Below are 6,000 nucleotides of genomic sequence, written 5' to 3' on the forward strand. Positions count from 1 at the left end.
CGTGAAGGAAGGCCTTAGCTAACACTGCCACATTTAGGTAGGTGTGTTCCTTATAATTCATCATAGCCGGGTAAAGGATCGGATGGGAAAGAATTACTTCAATATAAGAAGTTGTTTGTTTTGTAAGGCTCTTTTGTTTTTCCATGAGTTTTGTTTCTTTTCAGAAACTTCTTTTTTGGAATCGAGTTTTGTGTCGGATAGGCTTTGGTTTCTTTTATCATGTGAATCAAGCAGCGATTATTTTTCGATGTCGATGAGCGATTGCTTGAGTTTCATTATATTAACCTCAAGTGTCAGTTTTTGTGATCACTTTTTCAGGTTATTTGACACAGCCTTTTCCTTCCAAACTTTCCCGATCCCTGAGGATGACTGGTGGCCTTATTTTGAAAAAATACATAGAAATGATTCAGATAAGATCGTTTCTTTTCTTTTGAATAAATATTCAATTTATTTTATTCGTGCATTTTACCAAATTCATTTAGTGAATTTGAATTGTTATACCATCTGTCACATTTGTTCTTCCAAAACTCTAGGGTCAGCGATATTATCGAAGAAAATAATGAAAAAAATGTTAGGCGATACGGCGCAATACTCCAATGTCCAATGAACGACAAGCGGGACCGCGCGGCGATGTAAGGTCGCTCACGCGGTACACTCACCAAGATAAATCAATCAAAGGCAATAGGTACAGAAACAGATACGAATTAATTGGAGAAATTATAGCGAAATAGTAATGCTCAATAATGAAGATGAGAATTGATCATTTAAGAGAACACGCTGCTATACAGCGATATGAGACATTGAGATATTTCAGAAGAGAAAGATAATAAAATAAAGCGATAGTCACTAACAATGCGTAAGTAATAGTCAACCAGTCGCGAAGTTACTTGCAATAAGAAAGAGAAAGGGACAAGATAAGAGATAATAGAGATTAAGGTACGAGCCTAGGTGGCTCAAGCAGACCAACTGCAAGACAAAGAGAAAGAGAGAGATAAAGATACGATATATATTGCAAGTATTTTCGTGGCTTCACAAAATAGAAAAGGAACCTCACTTACGTAAAAGAAGATATAACAGGTACTAGAGAATGCGGTACAATAGCGAGAACTCGATCTGCAGATAGCGGTAATGACACTAAATATTGCGATAGCACGTCGTTATTGTTACGTGGGGGTGAGGGTGTACTGAGCGGTGGTAGTTTATGATTAATTGAATAATCAGGGCTTCCACGTAACGACAATGAATAAATATTAAAACTGAGAAAAGACCTACCTTTCGATAAGCTGGTAATTCGTAGGATCGTGTTGCTATAGTCTTGTACAGGTCTGTGAGGTTTGTTTAAATTGTTGAGGCAATTTTATAATAATAAAAATGGGAAAAAGGTCGTTCAAAATAAATGTTTTAATATGATTTAACTGGTAAAATATGAAGTATATTTTGTTTCGATTTGGTGATTGAAATGTCTGGCAACAATCAATGGTGATAATGATATAAGAGCCGAAAATAACAATTTATAAAGTGTTCGAGTTTATACAAATCGTGTGTTATTCTATTCTGAAGGATATTATTATTTGGTACCGAGAATATCTACTCTAAACGATGGTTAACTAACCATGGTTAACGATGGTCGTGATTATTCGATATTGTATCTCTCTTTTTCGATTATCTTGAATCAATTATATATTCTATTGTTAAGTCTCGTTGGTAAATTCTTGGAAACAATAAGTATGATTTAATTAGGGGTAGTGAAGCTAGCCACCAATTCTAGACTTGCTTTTGAATGAATATTACTGAAGTAAATTTGGATTATAAAGGTGAAACAAGAATTCGCTCAATTTCGAAGATTAACACTTAGATTGACTCAGCTTTAGGTGAATCGGTCGACGAGATTGAGAGCCGTCGGATCGTGTCGGTCTGCGTCAGAAGAATTCTGGACCAGGGCCTCACCTCAAGTTTGGAAGAGTTGATCAATCGAACGATGTTGAACGTCGGTCACTTAGTCTTTGTAGATTCGGAATGATATCTTATTATCGAAAGCTTGAAAGTGTCTATTTTCTGATTTTGGTGTATGTTAAAAATAATTGCAACGATTTATTTATTAAAAATGATAGTGTAATTATTATTATTATCACTTAAAATTACCCGATTCGGTTGAATCAGAGCCGAACTCAATTTAATTATGGCAAATGGAATGGCATCAAAATGTCTATTTTCGAAATGATGAGATTAAGTAAAGCACAGAAAAGATGGAAACGTAGAAGATAGTGAGTCTCTTGCAATTAACAGAATAACTGAATGCTCGGTTTTGCCGAATTAGCGCCAGACTTTAGGTCGGTCACAACTAAGATTTTCCAAACGCTACTCTTGCTCGAGAGGGCTAATCCGGGTAGACGTCCACGCACTTCGCGACTTGACAGACGAAAGACGCGGCTCCTTGGGCCCGAGGGTCCAAGGAGCTGCAGTTGTAATAAGTTACAACGGTAATCAGCCAATGAGGTGCGAGGGCGACCTCATGGCGCCCAAATCCACATGGTCAGCGTTACTTCTCGCTCTTCGACGGTGTTCCGACGATTCTCCATCTCGTTGGTGACACATTGAAGATATGAACAAAAGATATTTACATGTAATGTTCACACATTCATTCATATATCCTAATAAGTAATCTGTTTCAATTTGGTGGTTCCAAAGGTAGTGGTTTATCCTAGTTATTGATTATAGTTTCAACTTAAAAAGAAGGATATTTCCAGGCTGAGCGCTACTGATGCTAATTCAGCAGTCTCCTATCTCAGTTCTTGGTACCAGTTAAATAGAAGAAAGTTGAACCTCATACTAGGGATCATTGTTGGTCTCTACGTGACTTTTGCCAGGAGGGGTGGAACTCGCCGTTAGAATTAGAATATGAGATTTTGATAAAATGATATCTGTCCGTTGAAGAAATTGAAGAAATGAAATGGAATGGAATTTTCAAAAAGGTACGCCAAGGCGGTACGTCGGGGCGTAACATTATTATTCAAGAACTGAACGTAGAGTGACGACACGAGCGATGATCCTGATTTTCGTCGAGCTGCTGTCACGTGATTCTTCCTCACATTTGCGATATTCTATTTGGACCAGCAGGTCGCGTAGATCTGTTCTACAGGTAGGCGGCGATAATCCCTCGCCGCTTGTTTTTCTTCTGCCTCGACGACAGGTATCGAGGTATCGGGACGTCGGAAGGTGGTCAGAGATGTTTTCCCTCAGCTGTGCGGTATCGTTGGTGAGAGGGGAGGTCGTACCGCTCATGTGTTGCGTCATTGAGATATGCGGCAATATGACGTCACCGGTCTCTTGGACTTGCGACCAACTGTACTCCACTCCTTGCTTTACTGGTACTTCCCGTTGTAGCTATTTCGTCGGCGCCGCATCCCGGCCCTCGCTCATTGAAGCCCTCATTTCGGAACGATCTGGTGGTGATGGCCCTCAACCCGGATCCCCACACTATATCCACCAGATCTACGTGGTCAGCATAGTCTAGCCTATTCCACGCCGCAGTCCTTCGATAGGACAGTTCGTCAAGAGAAAACCGTCCTCTATTTGATAGTCAACGACTAAGTAGATGTTAGGGTCGGTTCAGCTCCAGGCTGATAAGTATCGTCGACGGGAGGCTTTGTTGTGTTTTTGACGTACAGCCCCGTACGCCGCCTGACGATGCATCCGAGCGGTAGAAGCATTCGTTCGTGGTTCGGCTCCTGGCCGATAAGTCACGAATAGTTGGAGGTACTGTTTGTGCATCACGCACGACCCTGTTCGACAACTAGATAGGCATCCATCGGGAGTGGTTTCAGCGGTATCCGTTCGTCTGTAGTCGGTGTTGAGCTGATACGTGACCGCTGTCAGGCAGTGTCCTGGTATCTTGACGCGAAGGTCTCGTAGATGGTTTTCGTAGAGCGTTACAGAAATAGAAAATAGCATAAAATTAGCTTAGTAAAGAGAATTCAACTTAAAGATAATTAGTCGTTCATTATTGGAGTATTGGCCTCAGACGTGCTTTCGTCATCTTTAGCGATATTTGTACCTAGGGGAATGCGATAATTAAACAAAGTGACAGGGTACGAAATACCACGTCACAACGCATAATGAATGATTCCCTGGCTTTACACATCATTTCTTGAGTAATATTTGCACACGCATTAATGATACGTTCCTTCATTCATCGGTCCATTATTCGTTGATGAAGTTCTGAATAGACAAAAATACGCCGACATGTTAACTAAACAGAGTAGTGTATATGTCGCATCACCATATTGTGTCTTTGTTACATTTTGATCACCGGTTGTATGACGCAGACGGAACTTGTTTTGATTGGATTTGTTTTATTCTTGTTCAACTTGGTTACATCTTTTAGAATGATTTTCAAACGATTCGAATAAAGTTGTGTTGTTCCGTATCTCTGCGGTTTACAATTAAATAAACTGTGTTAAACTCCTTATTTAATTCCTTATATCTGACATCAGAAGTGGGATAGAGAACGTTTAAGCGTGTAGAAGTAAAAAACCCAGTAAATTTTCGAGATAGAGATGGAACGAAACGAGGAAGATTTCAGTGTGGCAGAAGATGTAGAAGAAAGTGTGAGGAAAAGTGCAAAGAGTGACACCGGCAGAGTAGAAACTTCTCGAAAGCGAAAAAAAAATCACCGATCCAAAAACCGAAGGGGCTCCAGAGCCCCTGGTCCACATACTAAGACTTTGGCGCCGCGAAATGGTAAATCGCACCGTTTTGACATCAAGTGCTACAATTGTGGAAGAAAAGGACATCGTAAGGCCGAATGTCGATCAGCTCTGCAGACACAGCGTGGCAGTTACTCATGGGTCATCAAGGAACTGGACGGTAGAGGTTTGGGGTCAAAGAAGCCGATAATCTGCTACAACTGTAAGGAAGAGGGACACATCCCAATAAACATTGCTGGTAAATAAATCGTAAGAAATTCGTCGAAAAGTAACGTTGTATATAGTTGAATAATCGTTCAGCACATACGTTTTTTCTCGTGAAAAATGTCCGCCCTGATATAGGTTTTTTCGACTGCGCTCATCAACGTTTTCTGTTAGTGATTATGATCCGGATATTCCACGGTTGAAGTAAACGTCGAAATTACGGTTTTCAGAAACGTAATGAAACAAGTATGAAAGAACGCAATTTAAATGTCAACGTAGACGTTTAATATATACCTGTTACAGCCACCATTTTTCGTGGTTCAAACACGTTTAATAAGCGTGTTCATTGGAAAATTTTTTTTATAATAATACACGTACTTAATGTGTGTTGATTTAACGTAAAAACGATATCCGTAAACAATTATTATACGTTTAACTGAATACACTTAATCGAATATCACGCGGTTCCGATAAACGTGTAACAACCAACTTGAGAATATGTTTTCGGTATAATTTTTCATGTACATACTATATTAATACACAAGCTGTTAAAAGCTTCTTGTATGGTCAATATGGACTTATCTCAGGGGTTAGATGATACAGCAACGCTCACATTCTTAGCTATTTCAGTAATGGTAACTTGCACCAATTAAATGATATTAATTATTTTACATCCACACCTATGTATTCTTATGAGAAATACAGGACAACTAAATGAGATAAAGCACACACCTTTGCGAAACATGATATATATTTATTATAAGGTACTTTCATCCAAGGCAACAATGACAATAGTTACATTGCACACGTATCGAAATATCCGCTTTAACAATGTATCCGAAACATAACAGTAGTTTTTTATATACCAGTTTGTCTGTATCGTTGATGCGGACATTTTATTATGCCAACGATGTAACTGTGTGATTGTTGACTGGGATGTATAAATAAACATACAGTCTTTTACATATACGCATACCTCAATTGTACAGATGTACTCACAAGAGTATAGAAGTATAGCAAATAGTAAAATTGAGTAAACATGAACAAACAAAAACTTATATCCGATACAAGAGGTTTGATAACAAATAAA

General features: G+C 39.0%; 1 long non-coding RNA gene across 1 annotated transcript in view; it reads right to left on the minus strand.

Moving 5' to 3' along the window:
- LOC124175005 overlaps nt 1-5,148 on the minus strand; it is a 30,098-nt gene extending 24,950 nt beyond the window's left edge. The window contains exon 1 of the long non-coding RNA XR_006869054.1: nt 4,924-5,148. This is a non-coding gene — a long non-coding RNA (uncharacterized LOC124175005). The remainder of the gene's footprint in view (nt 1-4,923) is intronic.
- Nucleotides 5,149-6,000: the final 852 nt, after the last annotated feature.

This window comes from Neodiprion fabricii, chromosome 2 (assembly GCF_021155785.1).
Source record: "Neodiprion fabricii isolate iyNeoFabr1 chromosome 2, iyNeoFabr1.1, whole genome shotgun sequence".
In the NCBI taxonomy this organism is placed as follows: domain Eukaryota; kingdom Metazoa; phylum Arthropoda; class Insecta; order Hymenoptera; family Diprionidae; genus Neodiprion; species Neodiprion fabricii.